This window comes from Castor canadensis, chromosome 13 (assembly GCF_047511655.1).
Source record: "Castor canadensis chromosome 13, mCasCan1.hap1v2, whole genome shotgun sequence".
Classification (NCBI taxonomy): domain Eukaryota; kingdom Metazoa; phylum Chordata; class Mammalia; order Rodentia; family Castoridae; genus Castor; species Castor canadensis.
In genome coordinates, this window is record NC_133398.1 from 77,287,451 (window position 1) to 77,308,648 (window position 21,198).

General features: G+C 33.5%; 1 long non-coding RNA gene across 2 annotated transcripts in view; it reads right to left on the reverse strand.

The window, feature by feature from the left end:
• Positions 1–3,843: 3,843 nt before the first annotated feature.
• Positions 3,844–21,198, reverse strand: part of LOC141415445 (uncharacterized) — a 297,301-nt gene continuing 279,946 nt past the window's right edge. For both annotated transcript variants that reach the window (XR_012440477.1, XR_012440479.1), the window contains one exon: positions 3,844–4,286. This is a non-coding gene — a long non-coding RNA (uncharacterized lncRNA). The remainder of the gene's footprint in view (positions 4,287–21,198) is intronic.

Here is a 21,198-nt window from a genome sequence, read left to right on the forward strand (position 1 = left end):
TACTTTCTAGGTTAATTCTTCTTGATCTAACCTTTTCTCTAGTTCCTGGTCCCCTTCTCTTATTGGCCTCAGTTGCTTTAAAGTATCTGCTTTAGTTTCTCTGCATTGAGGGCAACAAATGCTATCTAGATTTTAGGTGTCTTACCTATCCTCATACCTCCCTTGTGTGCACTCGCTTTTATCATGTGCTCAAAGTCCAATCCCCTTGTTGTGTTTACCCTTGATCTAATGTCCACATATGAGGGAGAACATACGATTTTTGGTCTTTTGGGCCAGGCTAACCTCACTCAGAATGATGCTCTCTAATTCCATCCATTTATCTGTGAGTGATAACATTTCATTGTTCATGGCTGCATAAAAGTCCATTGTGTATAAATACCACATTTTCTTAATCCATTCGTCAGTAGTGCGGCATCTTGGCTGTTTCCATAACTTGGCTATTGTGTATAGTAAGAAAATTTTGCACCATTCTAGTTGTTTTTTTTCCTGAGGTCAACACAATAACTCATTTTCTATTACTTAAAACTGCAGTAGAACATTGCTTACATTTGAAATCAAAATATGTGTAACAATCATTATTCTAAGTCCAAGAGCAATTAGTATTCTACTCCTATTATAAAACATTCATTCTCTGATCAGCAGACCTATGGGCTGTTTGGAGACATTTGCTACTACCAATGGCTTATAGGACTTTGTAAAAGCCATGGTTTGGGGTCTGTGTGTGTGTATGTGTATGTGTGTGTGTTTGCCTCCACATCCCAGGCATTGCATGGCAACTCATATATATTAAATAATTAATTTAACTTTTAAAAATTAGTCATTTCCAATCATTTTCCTCAACCTTGCAAGAATACCAAAAGCATTGCTGTTATTCTCAGACTCTCATCATATAGTCAGCAAATTTTCTCAAGGGAGAAGCAATCTCAAAAGACAGACTCATTCTTGTCACTCATTTATTAGTGCTCAAATGCCTCCCAATCAATTTTTAAAAAATATATTTTGTCCAGCTTTTACAAAAAATTTGGCCCAAACACCAGAAGTAGAAGTCCCATGGTTTTAAAGTCAAGAAATTTTCTTCCTTACTGTTGATTTTCCTTCCCCCTATAACATTTCTTTCTGCCAAACTCTAACGTGTTGGATTTGCTAAACCAAGTGACCCTTCTAGCAACATTTTAAATTGAAAACATACTTTTTATTGGTTCAGCATCTTTGGTTTTGTATCTCATTTTTGCAATAATCAAGGATAGGAGTCAAGGTTCCCACTGTGTTCCTGACATGGTTCATATGGTGCTGATGCTAAGAAAATGCTGAACAAACTCAATATTAACACTGTATCAGTTTATTGAAATGCCTACAGCTGGAGGAACATTTCAGAGGGATGATCTTCAGTGGACACTAGACTCTCACTGTACTCTGCAGGTTCTGTGTTATCCTGATTGGGTGCAATTAACTTCTCACATCCAACTGTGCCCATAATAACTGGCCATACCTAACTAGACACACAGGAGGCAAGGGATGGCCACTAGCTAATTCATATAGTCTGATTGCTCTCTCACTTACATAGGACTTTATTCAGATACTATTTTTAATGAATTATTAATAATAATCAGATTTTAATATTTAACAGAAAATCCCAAACTAAGCTTATATACCAAGAAATTTTAACATTGCAAAACAGCATATTTAGTTATCTAAGTTAAGCCTCTTCCTAACTAAAAACTTCATTGGAAATCTTCCAAGATGTTCCAGTGACTTTCAATAAAGCATCCTTCAACTATCTGAGGGACTGCACATCAGTCTCAATAGTATTAAATTCTTAGATGATATACATCTTTTCTGAAATATCTACTGAGAACCCATGAGAATGATATAGTCAAATAAATAGATGACAGCTATGAAAGAAATAGTTAAGTTGATGAGTATGGGGCTAAAAAGCCAAGTATCCCATATGGAATAGGGTCTAGCAAGCAGGAATGTGGGGAGGGTGAGTGGATAAAGCAGAAAGAGTAAAAGTATAAAATTGGCAAAGCTGGAGAATATATTACTAATAAGACACATTTCCCTGCAAATTTTGTAGTCTGGGTAGACTATAAATAATGTGTGATCACAGAAATTCTCAGAGTGAACCTATAGCTTGTAACTAGAAGTGTAGCGGGTGGAAAAAAGGCTGGATTTCAAGTCAAATGATTCAGTTCCACCACCAAGGATCAGTATGACCTTGGAAGATAGAGAGTATAAAGTTTCAATGTCTTCAATCTACATATTGAGGATTTAAGGGATCACCAAGATACTTCCCAGCTTATATATTTTATGATGTCTTTCTCTTGAGTCCTTCACTGATGAGAAAGAACACTCAAGGTAAAAGTCAGATGACTCCAAGAGAGGGAAGTCAGAGCTGCCCTAAGCAAAAAGGCAGTGATCTATGTGCTAGGATGTGAAGAGCACAAGACTCCACCTACACTTTTGGACAGGTGATGTTGGCCTCCCTCCCACCTGCACTGAATACCTCAGCACTGCGATTCTTCTTTCAGGGTTAAGTGATCATGGACTGTTTCTAAAAGAACGCCTTGGTTATAAAGCCTACACGTCACAGATGTTTGTCCTCCCTTCTGGACACCAGTATTAACATTATCAACTCTTGATTTCTGGTATTTTTGACTATACATTTTAGTTATTGTTTGTGCATTCACATGTGATCTTTCACTAAGTTATTTGTGTTTACATTGAATTTATGATTTTACATTTGAAGTGACATCTGGGCAGGTTCATGATTAGTGATTATTTTTTTCATTTTTATCTAAGACAAGACAGTGAGGACTTAAGTCCTCATCATGACACACTCCTCTATATGATACATTAATGAAATAAGTGAGACACAAATATGACAACTTGATGGAAAAACAGACCTTTTCTTGAAATAGATTATTCATCCATAGTAAATTTAATAAGATTAGTTGGGCTAACTTAATTGATTTTGCTTTATTTAACAGTTTTTCATTTTGACCAACAAAGAAACATCTGTAGCTAAAAGAAAAACAAACATGTATGTGCCTTTCATAGATTCTCCTCCTTGGTCAATCTTTTCAGTCTCCCTCAATTAGTACTGATGCAAGCACACATTGGAGTACTTATGGGTGAGCTGAGCAGCTGAAGAAGGGGATGAAGAGGCCACCAGACAAGACCACAGAGTCCAAGAGGACTGTTTTATATACAATATTTTCTGAAGTAACAGAAAATAATTATGTGTTTATGTGTTTGTAATGATTTTTAGATGGATTAATGTGAACTCATACAAAGGTATACATTTACTTCACAGATAATCAGCTAAATTGTTAAAAGCAAATTAAAATGACAATGACAAACATAATCTGAAACACATGACTGCCATTGCTAGCTGCCTCTGAGCCCACTGATTGGGAATATCCCAATAGTAGCTCTTTATACTGGGCGTTCATTGCTGCTATTTCTAAGTTTTGTGAAGTATTAAATTTTTATTTTTTATTTTATACAAAATTGGGTTACATAAATATGAGCATTCTTATATTCTATTATTTCTTAATTTTAAATGTATTTTTTAACTAGCTGGTAGTTTTGTTTTCATTGTAGTCATAAATTAAGTCCATATAATTTCTGGTTTCAAATTCACAAATATCTGACATGAGAACATTTTTTATACTCTCAAAATCATTGAGAACTATAAATTGTTTATTTTTTAATTTTTATTTTTTTATTATTCATATGTGCATACAATGCTTGGGTCATTTCTTCTCTCTGCCCCCCCGCCCCCTCCCTTACCTCCCACTCCACCCCTTCCCTCTCCCCCTACCCCCGTGATACCCGGCAGAAACTATTTTGCCCTTATTTCTAATTTTGTTGAAGAGAGAGTATGAGCAATAATAGGAAGGAACAGGGTTTTTGCTAGTTGAGATAAGGATAGCTATACAGGGAGTTGACTCACATTAATTTCCTGTGCATGTGTGTTACCTTCTAGGTTAATTCTTTTTGATCTTTTATCTAATCATTCTTACTAGATTGGAAGTTAAAACTGAGAAGAATAAGAATAATAAATTTATTGCATGCTAACATCAATAACACATTTTTGTTTAAAAATTACTACATTTTCAGCACAGAAATAATAAGATTAACTTTGTTTTACATTTTTGCAACTTCTTTTTTATCACATGCAGTAGAAGATAGCTGGATTTTCCTATCTTCTCTGCTTCAATCTACTTAAGAAGTTTTCTTGCTTAAAGTAGATGAAGGAAATTTGAAGTCTCCACGGGTACCTTTTGGAAAAAAAAGGAGGAAGTATTTCAATAAACTTTTCAGATTATTATAAACAATTTTATTTGACAATGTCACAAAATTGGGCAAATGCACTTTAAAATTTTTTGTAAACATTAGTTACAATGTGTGTGATGTAGAACCTGCAATTATATTGAGGAATTTTTTCATTCTCAGTTATATTAAAGTCCATAGGTTGATTTTGTATTTTGAATTTTGTAACATCATTTTTGTCACTTAGTATCAGTTCATTGAGTTATAGATTTTTGGGTTATAAGATACAAAAATCATATTCATTACTATCATCATCAATCTCATCAGAAAACTCCAAAAAACTCTCAAATCTAAGTGGGAAATACAAGTTTTCCAAAATTCTAATTTTTACTTATAGCCTGGATGGCTTTTTTTTTTTTTTTTTTTGCAGTGCTTGGGCTTGAACTCAGGGCTTATACCTTGAGACACTCTACCAGCTTTTTTTTGTGATGGGTTTTTTGAAATAGGGTCTCATGAACTATTCGTGTGGGCTGGCTTCAAACTGCAATCCCCCTGATCTCTGCCTGCTGAATAGATAGTATTACAGGTGTGAGCCACTGGCACCAGGCACAGTCTGCAAATTTATGTTGACAAAAAAAAAGTGAAATCAGTTGTTTTCCTTGATGTTATAGATGCACTCCATTTATTTTCAAAAATGTCTTTTGGGTGTCTGGGGGTCATAGCTTATTTTGTAGAGCACCTGCCTAGCAAACATGAGACCCTGAATTCAAATCCCAGTTCCTGCAAAAAAATAAATAAAAGTCAGTTGAATACTCAAATCTCAAAATACATTATCTGCCTTCAGTCTTTCTGTCAAGCATAAACATTGTTCCACAAAAAATGACTATTTCAGCTTGCAACTCAAACAATGCACAAATGCTAGAGACAGTCATTCTTCTGCAAACAGCAAAAGTTCCTTATCGATATTTCCAACTCAGTTTCTCAGAACATTACAAAGATATGTTGTGAATGTTTGGAAATTAATAGTATTAATGATTTTGCTGCTTCATCAAATACATTTTGTAATAAAATTTGCATTTTTCTTTTGAATGCATTGTGATAGGGAATGTAATGATTATTTAATTTGGTGCCACTGCCTTGATCTATTTAAGATGCTGGCAACTTACCCAGCATTGGAATGTCATCAATAGCAATCTCCACACAGTTAAAAAGGTAAATAACACCTTATAATTATTATGAAAACAATTTGAACATCCTCAAGCCTCTGAAAGCTCCTGAGGATGCCCAGGGATTTCCAGAATACACTATCAGAATTTCTATTTAAATAATGAGATGCATTCTCATCTTGTAGGGTATTCATTCATATACCCAGCAATAAACTCAACCTTATTTTTTTTCTATTATCCTGAATTAATCATTCTGCTATCTATAAATGTACTGAAACATCATACTCTACCCTAGAAAGATGTATACTTATTAACTATGAATTAAAAAACACTTGCACATAGGTTTATAACATAATATGCAATAATAATAGTAGTGCTATTAAAAATAAATGCAGAAGGACTGCAAATTGTAAACATCAAAAATAAGCTGAAAATATGCATTAAAATGTGAATTGTGGTGATCACTGCATGGTGAGAAATCAGAATACTTTGTTTTATTCATTTCCCTCATGGGAAATTCCAAAATTGAATGTTTATTTAGCAAAATATGGAAGGAAAGAAGAAAATATCCTTTCAAGTGTTCTCTATGCATGTTTATATGTATGTATGTGTATAAATGTATCAATACTTAAATTTTACTCCAAACAACCAAAATAAATATTATTCTAAATCTGCATCAAATACTGAATTTAAGCTTTAAGAGTTTTTCTTATGTTCCTATTTTTATTTGTTTTGTAATAGCTAGTGTGTGGTTATAGTTTCTGATAATGTCCTCTTAGCTTAAAGCAGTCCTGCTAGTGTCTGTCCTGCTTTTCTCATCCTAGAGAGGAGTCCTCCAGCTTCTCATTGTTGTATTAAACAGTGCTCTTTCTCCTAATGACAGTATCATTAACTGTCCCTTTATCAATAACTTGGCCCTCATAATCATACTTAATTAATGTTTTTGAAATTGTGCTTTATCTGATGATCTCTCTCTTTTTTCTCTCTCACTCTCTTGCTCTTCTTCTCCTTCTCTTCTCCCGCACTTTAATTTCCTATATGTACATATGTGTGGTTGTGTGTGTGTGTTAGCTCAGGTTTTTCCTTATAACTATTTTGAGTCATACTTAAAGACATTTCTATAATTATAAAAATTAAGAATTAAGAATTAAGAATTATGGATTACCTAATAAGTTTTCCCAATATAAAGAAAGGCAATTATATTTTTCCTTCCTCCTAACATTCTGCTATCTCTTATCTCTTAGTTTTACAAGTATAAGCTGTAATATTTGTAAACTTTATTTCCATCAAGTCATAATTTTAATATTCTATTTAAATATCTTTTTTAAAGGACTTTTTATGATACACTGTTACTTATTTGTTGTTCTATATTTGAGGGATTTAATTGTTACATTTACTCCCATGCCATGTACATGTACAGGACTCTTTTGAAAGTCCTGTATACTGTTTTATTATTCATTTGCCCAAAATAAGTACTTGTGCATTTCCTAAATGGAAAGGACCACAAACTTTACATTTATAGAGCTTACATGCTGTATGTTTTCTATTTTTGTTATGTATTAATATCATCCTTAATGAGAAAAGAAAATCCTTGCTTTCCTCTTTGTCCCTTCAAAGTTGTGTAGGTATTAGTCTTTTCTTCTGATATTTAATGTTAAAGAGAAGTTATAATATTTGCTTTCTGTAGACAATTTTATTTTCTTCCTGAATTCTCATAGGACTCTATTGTAACATTTTGAAATGCTCTCTGGATATATTTCTTCACTCTCCTTTACCCTGGCAAATGCTTTAGAATTCTCCTTTGACATGAACTAAAGGAGGTAACTTTTGATTCCTGTTCAGTGTTCCAAAAATCTAAGGGCCGCTACAACTGATTGCAGTCCCAGAAAGAAGTTGTTGACCCTGTGTTTTCATATCTGGGTTTAGTGAAATTATTGACACAAGCAGCAACATCCTAAACCTAGTTTTGTATTTAATGTGACATATTTTAAACAGTCACTTTTCTGATGCTACATAATGAAAGAGCTTCAACTAGAAGTCCAAGAAACAGGGAAACCATAGATATTTCTTGATTGTACATTACTAGTGGTTATTTTTGCCCATGCACAATAATTCACAAGTATTCAGATGCAAACACCACGAGAAATTGTTAAATATACACATTATTGACCCTCAGGTCATATCTTCTGATAAGAATAATTCCACCCAATCTGAAGAAGAGGTTGGAAGCAAATCGTCAATAGTTTTGTAGTAAGTAACCCAGGAATAAAATGATTTCTAAGAAAACAGTGTCCTGGGACTTCACAACACAAACCGTTTTGGGTGTCCCTACTTCAAAAGCTGCCTTGAATTCTATTCCTTCATTCTATGAAATTATAATATTTACAGGTGCCTGCCAAATTCCCTTTATGGACACCCCTCTTCACTGAACAAGTGAAATTGAGAGTGTCATTACAATCACTTTAAGATTTACCTTGTCCACACTTCAGAAGTCAGAAAGGATCAAAAGGAAGACTTCCTCACAGAGCTGGCAGAAACTATACAAAGATGAGCTAAAATCAGATTTAAATCCAGTCAGATTTAAAATTATTGTATAAAAAATTTCTCTGAGTTATTTTGTCTTCAATCAAGGATATCCATGTATTTGACTACACAATGTCCTTTATACAAAGACTTTCTGATCAATTTCATTTAGATTCTCAAGACCAACAAGATATTTGTTTCTATGGACAAGTTGACAAGATTTATTCTACTACATTCCTGAAATTTTTGGTTTTTTCTTTCCAACGCTTTTGGAGAGGTGTAGACGTTGTTTTATGTTTTGTTTTATTTTTTGTTCTTTTGGTTTCCTGTTTGAGCTGCAGTAAGTTATATAGAACATAATCTGTTTAAATCATGTTTTACCCTTCCTGTACCCTTTGTTGACTGGTCCTTTTTTTCTTTTTGTTTGAGTGTAATTTCTTTTTTTGTTCAACTTGTAATATGAAGTCAAGAATGTCTTTTTCCCCAGGTTGTTGAGCACACCCAATGAGACAACTTATACTCAACCTTTTGGAAGCTGTGAAGTAGAAACCTAAATTGTTCTGATTATTCCTCATCAAATAAAGCCCAGGTCAGTTAACACTTCAGCAATGTATATTAATAATAATTGGAATTTACACATGTATATGTAGAACATGTTGTGACTTAAACATCTTCTTAAATAAGTATATGAAAATGGTTTAAGTAAAATTTATAGGTGGTGTAATGTCTGTCATTCAATCAAAGAAATAACAGTATTTGCATAAATTGTGCTATGTGGTCAGCGTCAGAGAGCAGTGAATAACCATAGTCAATTTTACTCATTCGGCTTGTCTTTTACACTCCTCTCTCCTCAAAACTACACTTCCTTGGAGTAATATTTTTATATGCATTTGTTTTTCTCTTAATAAAGAGATTCACTATTGTATTTCTTAAACGTTCATCATCTTTGTCTGAAGCAAAGTTGTCATTAGTTAATTACCAGGCAAAGAATTCAGCCACACAATCATAAAAAACATCACTTCATAATAACTCAAGCATAAGTCAACATTATAACTCTATTTTTAATAATCATAAAAGAATGAACATTTTAAAAATAAACATTGGTCCCTTCCTCTTGCTCCTTTCTGTAGTAGTAGAAACTGAGATCTGATCTACAAATCTAACTAAAATATATTCAAGTATAAGCATCTAAGATTTTAATGTGTGTTTTGCTACATTATTTTCAACTAAAAGTAATCTTTAAAAATGCATTTTAGTATCCCAGATGGGAAAGTAGAAATGGAAAATAGGAAAGATATTTCACTTGGTTTTGGAAGGAAAGCACATCAATTAACAGATTTTAAATTATTGGATTGCTTTCACAAATTAATGTATTTTGAGGCAGTGTGTGTATGCAGAGAGGAAGTTTTATAGTATCTGTTACTATTCCTTTAAGAACTGTAACTTCAGTAAAAAAAAGTAATGAGTTGAAAGAACTAGAAAGACATAGGGAGTATTCTAACAATTAGAAGAATCTGTTAATTACCACAGAATATGAATCTTAAGCTGCCTTGCTCATCAAATCATTTATTTTAATGAAGCAACATTGATCAGAAACCTGGCTAACACAAAAATAATTGTGAGGAAAAAAATAAATAAGCAAAAACTTACAGAACAATGGTCCAGGACTACAAAATGAAAGTTCCCTTAAAGTTGGGATTATCATGTTATGTACCTTCTTCCACTTGGGGGTTCTGTCAAAATTAATTAGTCAGAACTTGCTTCATAAACTTTAATGAAGAGTATGGCCACCACACCAAATATGGTGCGATGGCCAATTAAGCTTGCCATTTTAAGGTTAGAAACAATGGGAGTGGCTGGTGTATCATTTAAAATTCATTTAGAATTCACTATTCATGATTATTATAAAGAAATAAGGACATTTAATCAGCAGTCACTCAGTTTATCAATTGAAATTTTATTGGATTTTAAAGCATTAAAGAATAAAAAAAGTAAAGAAACATTACCAAATGCACTAGAGGCTCAGAAACAGAGATGACAGAGCTTCGTATGTGTGTGTGATTATAGTAATGTATCATGTGCAGATTGAAGTGGTCTTTTTATCTTTTGAGAACACCTTTTTTATTTCTTTTATTTATTTTTTGTTGGTACTGGCATTTGAACTTAGAACTTCATGCTTGCTTGGCAGGCACTCTATCACTTGAATCATTCCTCTAACCCTTTTTGTTCTAGTTATTTTTGAGATAGGGTCTTGCTCCAGCTGGCCTGGACTGTGATTCTCCTGTTTATGCTTCCCACAGCAGGTGGTATGATAGAAGTGTCTGGCCATGTCCAGCTATAACTTGAAATGGGGTCTCCTGAGCTTTCTGTTCAAAGTAGCATCAAACCACACTCCTCCTGATCTCATTCTCCCAAGTAGCTAGGATTACAAGGATGAGCCACCAGCATTTGACTGGGGACTCAATTTGTTTTATGTACCCGGTATAATACACTCTACCACTCTAATACCCAAGTTTGTCCTTCTATTATTAGCCCCTTCTCTAGGGTCCCATAGTGTATTTATTTGTAAGTGAGTTTTTTCTTCTTCTCTAACATGCTACCTATTTTATTTGCGAGGAGGTTGGCTGTTTGTGGAGACATAACACATAATCTGAGAAGAATGCTTTATGAATCTGAGTTGTGCACATGAAAGAAAGATAGAGTGAGAGGTAGAAAATTAGATGTACATGAAATTTTATTAAATTTTTAACATCAGAAATAAATGACTTTTAGAAAATGTTTTATCTTTACACTGATTCTGTCAAAATGTATATTTTTTTATTTTTTTATTTTTATAGTGGAGGAGGAGGACCACAGAAGTCATAATACAGTCCTGACAGAGAGCGAAAGGGAAGGGATTTGCTTCCACAAGTGAAGACAGAAAGTTCCTGGTTGACGTATGAGATTAAATGCATTGTGATACTATGTAGAAGCATTAAGCATCCCAGGAATTCAGGGGATGTTCTGTTTTTCTTCTTTTTCCATCATCACACAAGTTGAATTGGATATAGTTGGTTATTCTAGCATTTCCTCTTTTGTCTCAATAATCTTATGAGATAATCATTATTACTAATGACCTTGCAATTAAGGGAATTGAATCTAGAAGCAACAAAGAGATAAAGGAATCTATGGATCTGCAGTCGTATTATGCCACAAATATACTTTCAAAAGCTCAGGATAGGAATTACAAATTCATTTCATTATTCATTTTGCTACTGAGATCATCAAATACATGTTATTTCAAATTTTTAACATTTAACCTATAAATACTTCCTCTCCTAAAAAGTTATTTTGAAAGTAATAGGTTAATCATTAAAAAGTTAAGAATATTTTAATTTCAAGCCATTAGTGTGCTATATGAGATTGATTAAAAAGCCACTGATAGAGGAAGTATACATTAATATAATGCCTCTGCATTCCACTGTTTGGTACTATCTGGTAAAGTAGAACAAATGCACAAACTGTGGCCCAACAATCCCACTCCCACACACCCCCCCAAAGGAACATGGGTATGTATGCAATAAAATATTCAAGGATATTTGAAACTGAAAACATCGCCTGTATCCATCAGAGTTCAAAGTACAGATGAGTTAAATATATTCATACAATATATTGCAATGAAAAAGAATTAACTACATTCACACACAACCTCGTTGATGAGGTTTACAAATATCCTGTTGACTGAAAGAAATCTGACACAAAAGAATGCACAGTCCTATATAATTCCACTTGCATATAGTTCCAAAACTGTAGTTCTTGGAAGTATAGAAATTATTAAAGATAGAAAAGATTTGGATTTTAATAGATGACCATAATGGCTTCTAGATTCAGGTAATCATATTTTTTGACCAGGGGATTACTTTACTGCTCTGTTTACTTTTGATAATTTATTGAATTTATGATTTACCCATGTTTATAAAGTATATTACTTTTCAGTAAAAACAATTTGCAAAAGTCAAGGTAAAAATTAATGCTGCCATATTCATACTTACATTTTATATTAATTCTCTATGCAAATAAGATAAAATATTTTGGCAGATAGAACTTTTCTTATAAGGCTTGATAATTTGTGGAGGAAATTGTCAGAGAGAATGTCATTGTGAATGACTCTAACATGCTTTTGTAAGAATAATTCAGACTGTTACAGTATAAGGTAAACCTCCAAGGTGATAAATGGTGATATAGGAGATTGATTTAATTGAGATGAGGATAAAATCAATGTAATAGATTAAGACATTTTCTAAATTACAAAATCTGTGTAATTCTCCCTTTAAAGATTTACTTATCCATCCTGAAGCTGTGTTCTAATTTAATTACAAAATATTCCAATGTAGAAATTTACTAAATTGATGCTTCTAATGTTTTTTTAAAATTATTGTATGTTAAGGCTATCCATTTTAGAGAAAATCCGAGTTTGCAAAAATAATCTTAGGAGTTTAAAGGAAAGGGCAGATTAATGCTATAAAAATCCTATTTGACAAATATTTATAGCTTGGTAACTCTAAATAGTTTAATGTCTTCTGTATTCTCTCTGACACATTTTGGTCTAAAATAGATTAAATAAATGATACAATCCATGCTGGGCTCTGCTGTAGTCTGCATGCTACTGAGCAATCATCAAAGTTACCCAGTAATTTAGGGGATAGATCTATCATTATCTCCCAAAGATTAGGTCAGATCAGTCAGGTTGGAATCCTCATTAGTGGTGACAAGGGTCTCTGTGCCACTGCCCCTTAATAACTTACAACACAGCAATGCTGCAGATATTTAATCAATTTAGGAGCTATCCCTTTGTGGTAAGCCAACTTCCTCTACAGAATGAATGACCTGCTCTGCTTAGCACAGACCCTTTACAAAGCCCCCTGCCTCGCAGCCTATCTAAGTTTTAAATAGAAGACAGACTTTTCTGATAGAATCTCCCCATCATATGGCCTAGAAGATTCACACAGAACTTTTTCAGAAATAAAACTGTGGAAGGATGACTGGCCTGCAATTTAAGACATACTACATTGCTTTTCAGCTCTCAGCTGACCCATCTCGTCTAAAAAACTGAGGTATACAAAATGACATACACTTGTTAAATGCCGGTAATGTTTGTGAAAAAGTAAAGAAGGCATGTCAAACTCTAAGTGCATAGACATCTCTTAGCTGAGGTCTTTATTTTCACTGTGGATTCTATTTCCATATCCCACAGAAACCCATTATCTCATCATTATTTATCATATCAAACACCTCCTTTTAATTTTAACTTCAATAGATTTCCTTTTTTTTTTCCTTTGGTGGGAGGGTTTGCCCTCCCTTTCACTTTCCTTCCATTTTTATAAAGATATTTACAACCTCTGGGAGAAATGGAAATTGTTTACACATATAATTGCAGCTAAAAATCAGACTACTAATTTAGTGGATACTGTTTCATCCAGAACTTTGTTAGAAATTTAATTACTCGTCAAAAAAAGTTAAAATACTTTTTCAGTTCTGGGTCTTTTAAGCAAACAAGGTCTGCTAGTGAGACATGAAAAGCTAAAGCTTTATGACAGCCAAATTTGATTGATAGACACTCCAAAGAAGAAAATATGTAATGACAAAAATAAACTCAACAATGGCTAATGGCTTTTGTGAATTTTTAAATGGAAAGTCAGGGGTAAGCTTGCTCACAGGAATGTCATTCTTCTTTAAGAAAAAGGTCAAATCCTTCATTCTAAAATCCACAGTGTTTAAAAAGTAAACCCTTCCTTATATGTTACATTAAAACTGAATATAAACAAAACAGATCATAAGCCTGAATGTAACAGCTACAATTATAAAACTCTTATAAGAAATCACAGGAGTAGCCAAGTATAGTGAAGCCTGCCTACAGGATTAAATCTTAGTGATCTTAGTTATAGTGAAGCCTTATTAAACATGATACCAAACACAAAAATGAAAAAAAATTGAATTAGACTTTACCCAAATTGAAAATTTTTATGCTTAAAAATGAGGGGTGAATTCAACTATGATATATTATAAGAACTTTCATAAATGTCGCAATGTACTCCCAGTACAACAGTAATAAAAGAAAAGAAAAAAGAAAGAGAAAACCCATCAAAATGTCAAAATTTGTGCAAATTGTGTATCTGATAAGGGATTTGTTTCTACGATATACAAGCAACTCAAATTTGATAATAAAAAGATGAATCAACAGGTGGTGCACACCTACAATCCCAGCACTCAAGAGGCAGAGAAATCATGAGTTTGAGGCCAGCCTGGAATATACAGTGAGACTATCTCAAAAACAAAGCACAAAACATAAACAAATCATTTTTAAATGAAAAGAAGATCTGAATAGAAATTTCTCCAAAAATATACAAATAGGTGCATGAAAAGTTGCTCAACACAGTTAGCCATTGGGGAAATAAAGTGATACTACTTCTCAACTACTAAACTCGCTATAACCAAAAAGAAACACAAGTGGCAATAAGAATATGGAGAAGCAGGAAACTTTATATATTGTAGGTTGGGATGCAAAATGTTAATAAAATGAGAGTTCTTCAAATAAACATCACTTACCAAATGACATAGCAATTCCACACCTAGGAAAAGACTCAAGAGACATGTTTACAAAAAAAGATGAACCAAATGTTTGCAATAGCATTATTCATAATAACAAAAAAGTAGAAATACCTGAATTCCATCAACTATTGAATGATAAAATATGAGCTATATATGCAATGTAATGTAATTCAGCATTAAAAACAAACCACTGACCTGTGCTATAACAAGGACAAATCTTGAAAAACTTATGTTAAGTGAAAAAAATCAATGACACAAGATTCTACAGTACAAGATTCAATTTATCTTAAATGTCAAGAAACGGCAAACCTACAAAGACATGACCAATTTACTAGGGTCAACAGGGAAAAGATGGTGAGTAGAAATGTGGAATAACTGCTAATGGGTACAAAGTTTCTTTGGGGGACAATGAAAACATTCCTGCATGTGGTGATTGTGGCAAAACTCTGTGAAGACACTAGAAAACATTAAGCTATAAACCTTAAGTATGAGAATTACATAGTTTGAGAATTAAATTTCAAAAACTGTTAGTAAGAGAAAATTCAGCTGGGGAGGCAGCCACGAAAACCATAGTAAGTAGAATTGAATATATATATTCAATACCATTTATTTATATATGCATATATATATAGTAAATAGGATTGAATATATATATTCAATATATATTATATATATAATGCTCTACAAGCATAGCAGATGAAAATATTGTTTTCCATATCATTTAGTTTTTATTAGTTCCCATTTACTGCTTTATGTAATTACATGTGTGCCTGATGTGTGTGTGTGTGTGAGGGGGAGGTGTGTGTAACTCACACCACATCATGCTTGTAGTTCAGGTATATAGGTATATTCGTGAATGTCTATAAGATTGAAGGAGCCATTCAGAAGTCAAATTGCCTGGGAGGGGAGCACAATGGAGTTTTGGCTGAAGAAGACTTATTCATATGTGAGCGCTGAACTCAGAATGTGGCACCAACAGCAGAAGTAGGGAATCAGCAAAAATCAAGGGTTCTATGTATAACTCAAAAGCACACTAGCATCTTGGAAGGAAACAGCATGAAAAATAACTAAAAGGTGTTAGATCAAAAAATCTGAAATTATTAGACATTCAGGTACTCCTGTTTTGAATCCTTTGTAGGATACAGACTTTAGAAAGTCTGCCAGACACTCCAAGAGCAGCAGGGGCTGGGACCAATCACAGGAACTCTGTTGGGGCTGCCCCCAACAGAGGAACTGAGATGAGCTTCAGAGTCCCAAGTCCCAAAAGACAGAAGAACAACCCCTGACTTCCATGTGAATGTAGGAGGGCTCCTCCTGGGAGGCTCCAAGATATTTGAGAATTGGAGGATCTCAAGAAAACAACCTAAGCCATCTGGGTATAAATGTGTGTATTTGAGAGGTAGCTCACCACAGTAACTTGATCAAATATCAACCATAAGTACAATTGTTTACTTTCCTGTCCTGTCCATACTGTCACCTCTTAGAATAGAATTTATTTAATTCCATCCTAACTCCCCTGGCAATAACCACAAGGCATATTGTATTTGTTGTTAACAATAATAAGAAGTAATAATGACTCTATAGCATTTACTGTAGGCCAGGTGCTGCTAAAACAATTTGACTACACTCATTAAATTTCCTCAGAATATTTCTCCAATTGCAGATTAAAAATAAATAATGCACATGAAAAATTAGTATCTTGCTCAAGGCCATACAGGCAATAGATTGTATAGGTAGATAGGTAGGTGGGAAGGTAGGTAGGTAGGTATAGATAGATAGGCAGACAGATACTGATAGATGATAGGTAGATACATAGATACAAACATAAATACACAGATACAGAGATTTATAAATCATTCAGATAACTTGGTTCTCAATTCAGTTTCTGCCACATTTTGATGATATGCTATAGATTTTTCAAACTATGAATAAAAGAGTTTTAATAGGTCATGAAATCAATTTAGTAAATTTTAGTTTGAATAATTTTATAAAAATAAAAAAGAATAGACTAGATCAAACTGCATTATATGCCATGAGGGTGAGTTGTTTTGTAAAACCTCTGTTTCAGTATAACCATAGAAGTAGTTTGCATGTCAGGAGTCACAGTGTAAAATTTACTTCCTAGTATGATTTGCTGTCAAACACCTGAGAAACTCTGACCTAGAGGATATTATCTTAATAGCCTTTAAATAGAGTTTTAGTTTCTTAAAAGATTATATTTGAAGTATTTCAGAAGACACATTAAAATTCCAATTTGCAGCCCTAAAGATTTCCTAGTGTAATTAAAACTCTGGAAAAAATAATTTAAACAAATGCACTGCACTATTAAGCAAGTAACACCATAATCTTCTGTGTCTTTTCAGAAGACATGTTGTAGACATTATGACAAATGAAACATATAAGATTCTTTAAATTACTGTGAGAGATCTTTTTCCGAAGGATATGTGGCCCTGGCAATAACTGACAAGCAGGATCTACCACTGAAGCAATTTCAGAGGCATTATTGAGGTTACAATTGCACCACACTCTGTATGCCTTTCTACTGAGAAAACAATAACAATAACAATAACAACAATGCCACCAGTATAAACAAACAAACCAGCCATCCTCTTTGTGCAATCTCCTGGTTGTGGGGAAAAGATTAATATTTCTTGTGTGGAGACACAAGAAAAGAAAAATTCCAAAACCGTTAAGACAAATTATTTTAAGGAGATTTTTTTTAATTGTTCAAGCAAAAGCTGAAACTAGTGTAAGTAGTAAGTGATTGTTCTTCAATATCATTAGGATAAAAACTGATTGCAGTTGCCACCTGTTTTCCTGAAATTCCATGCACACTGATCACAAAGAACAAGAATTATGTAACCACTCAAGGAAAGAAATTGATTCTCATTTTTGTATGTTTCTTAAATAGTTCTAAATATTTAAATGTTTTATAAATTTCAAACTTTGTGCAAATGTCATTTATTTTATCACTTAACTAAAATAATCATTCCTACAAGATTGAAGATGAGTGTTGTCCTTTTTCTTTTCATATCTTTCAGTGGAAATTAAAACAGATTCATGTATGGCAGGTATAGTCTAGCAAAAAGTATTGAGTACTGAAAATCAAGAATTCATTACAAATCTTAGCTAGGAATTTTATATACTTTATCTCATTTAAGTCAATCTCATAGAAAGTCCATAAAATTACAATTATCACCCTTTTAGAAAACAAATGAAAAGTTTTGGCTAGAAAATTGCTAAGTCAAGAGCCACACTTATGGCTTCATGTTTCCAAAACCCAATGCTGACTCCATCATGTATAAGAGTAGCTAGACCTCTAAGATAAAAGGGGGAGGTAAGTACATATACCATCACTTCATAAAATATCTGCTCACAGATATTTTACTCTGTTTTCAGAAGCCATGTATTATCACAGTGAGAAGGACTGATCCATAAATAGGAGACATTTAGGCACTAGAGTGACATTTCGTTCATTATTTCATTTCATGTCATTTGCCACATGTTTGTCTCTAATCCCGTGCATGTTCCTGTACCTATGCAATATTCAGTGTGAAATTCTGTGTCAGTATATTTAAACTTCCAAAAGTCAGAAGGTTCAGAGTTGTGATTCCCATAGCAACCATAATTCCACCCTTTTGTTTTTATATAGCATTTGTATAACTGGAGAAGTTGTTAAGTTTTATATCTTAATATAAATATGCAGTCATGTTGAGTGTCTTTTTATAGTTGCTGTGGGAACCACAATTTAGAATTTTCTGATTTTCTTTGCATTTAAATTACCAATCATATTATTGCAATTACCATCATTCTTCTAATTTTATTGAAGAAGTGGAAATGGAGAAAAGGAATAGTAATTTTAATATAAATTCTTATAATTTTTATTTTAAGATGTTACTTAACTGCCAAGGGAAAATTTAAAAAAAAAAGAAGGAAAGAAAGAGCATATTTTAGAATAAAATGTTCAAAGGAAGGAGTACTATATTAAATAAGTGTAAAGTATTTTTAAACCTCTGCAATTGTCAAATATTTGGAAATGTTATGTTTTCATGGTCACAGAGTAGTAAGGAGTAAAAATAATAGACTTATGAAGAACTTAGCTCTCTTAACAGACATTAATGTTTACGCTGCAAGTGAAGAGTGATATTGGTGTATGTGGTTGTGTGTTTTGTGCATGTGATGTGGTGCTGTGGGACTATGACCTGGCTGTGTGCTTAGGTCAGGAAGCTTTTGTTTATACAACTTTCTAAAAGCCTAGCATGGAAGTGTATATGTTCTGACTAAAGAAAGGAGCTTAAATTTGGATGGCTATGCAGATGGAAGCAGTAAGCAAACTACCCATGACATCCTCCCCCAACAGCAGCCCCAATGGGTTATTTGCAATATTGGAACTCCACAAACCACAGCTTAAAAATTAGTGTACACACACCCTGCAAAAGAAAATAAGACAAACTACATGACACAGAGGTGTATTTCTTTAAAGTTTTTCAGCTAACATCTCTGAATGCTAGTAAGGTAGTGTTTATGATGATGATCCATGCTTTATTACTCAAAAAAAAAAAAAGAGAAAGAAAGGGCAGAAGAGAGTTTCAGGGATATTATTGTCTCACCATTACTTTTTAAAAAAATATTTTGTGAAACACTAAGTTATTTCACTGTAAAATTATTTTTATAAATATTTCCTTACCAAACTGAGATGACCAAAAATGTTGAGGCTTTGGCAATGTGAGAGAGGAAACAGAACTTTTTGGATGCCCAGGTAGGAAGAGAGTAAGCTCCTAGCTTTTTAAGATCAATGCAGAGCAGAAAAGATGATGCCAGCCACTCAGCATTCAGGGATTGGGAGAATTGCAGTTCGAGGTCAGCGTGGTCAAAAAGTTAGCAAGACTCCTAACTCAACAAGCAACCTATTCAAGAGGGTTCATGACTATAATCCTAGCTATAAGTAGAAGGATAATGTCCAAGGCTGGCTCTAGGAAAATGCAAGACCCTACCTGAATAACTGAAAAACAAAAAGATCTGGGGCTTGGCTCAAATGGAAGCACACCTGCCTAGCAAATGCCAGGTCCTGAATTCAAACCCAAGTGACACCAAATATATTTAAAAATAAAAGAATAATATTTAAAAAGGATTGTTCTTAGGTTCATAGGTCCTCAAACTGAGTTTGTTATCTGACAATTCAGAGTTGAACAGACTCAGGTAGCTGATTTATTCAGTCAAATTGGTTATAAATCCTAATGACAATTTATTATATTTTGAAAAAGTGTGAAGTCCATTCCATATCTATATGACTTGTGTTTCTTAATTAACATATTTTATCCATGTGAGTGAATCTTCCAAAGGAGGTTCATTTTAGTCAGGTGGCTGCTCACAAAACTTGGAATCATAGTATAGAGGGTTAGTGGAAGGATACCAATGGCAAGTGTTTGTAAAACAGCACATTAACAGAAGCAAAGACAAAAACCACATGATCATCTCAATAGATGCAGAAAAAGCTTTTGATAAGATTCAACACCACTTCATGTTAAAAGCTCTAAGAAAACTCAGAATAGAAGGAATGTACCTTAACATAAAGGCTATGTATGACAAACCTATAACCAACGTCATACTTAATGGGGAAAAACTGAAACCATTGCCTCTAATCTCAAGAACAAGACAAGGGTGCCCACTGTCCCCACTCTTATTCAACATACTCCTGGAACTCCTAGCCAGAGCAATAAGGCAAGAAGAAGAAATGATAGGAATATAAATAGATAAACAGTCAAAATATCCCTATTTGCAGATGATATGATCCTATACTTCAAAGATCCTAAAAACTCCACCCAAAAACTTCTAGACACCATAAACAGCTTCAGCAATGTAGCAGAATACAAAAACAATTGACAAAAATCAATAGATTATCTATACACCAAAAATGAACAAATTGAGAAAGAATACAGGAAAACAATTCCACTTACAATCACCTCAAAAAAGATTAAATACCCAGGAGTAAACTTAACAAAGGATGTAAATGACCTCTTCAAGGAGAACTACAAATCACTGAAGAAAGAGATCGAGGAAGACTACAGAAAATGGAAAGATCTCTCATGCTCATGAATTGGTAGAATCAACATAGCAAAAGTGGCTATATTACCAAAAGCAATCTACAAGTTCAACACAATACCCATCAAAATTCCAATGACGCTCATCACAGAGATTGAAAAATCTACCCTAAAGTTCATTTGGAAACACAAAAGACCATGAATAGCCAAGGCAATACTGAGCAAAAACAGCAACACTGGAGGTATCACAATACCTGACTTCAAACTATATTACAAAGCCATAGCAATAAAAACAGCATGGTATTGTCATAAAAACAGATATGAATTCTAGTGTAACAGAACAGAGGACTCAGATATGAGTCCACATAGCTATGCCCACATTATCTTTGACAAAGGTGCCAAAAATATATGATGGAGAATAGACAGCTTATTCAACAAATGGTAATGGGAAAAGTGGCTATCTGCCTGCAGAAAACAGAAACTACATTCATGCCTGTCACCCTGTACTAGAACCAACTCAAAGTTGATTAAGGACCTTAATATCAGACCAGAAACCTTGAAGTTAGTACCTGAAAGAGCAGAGAATACCTTGGAAACAATAG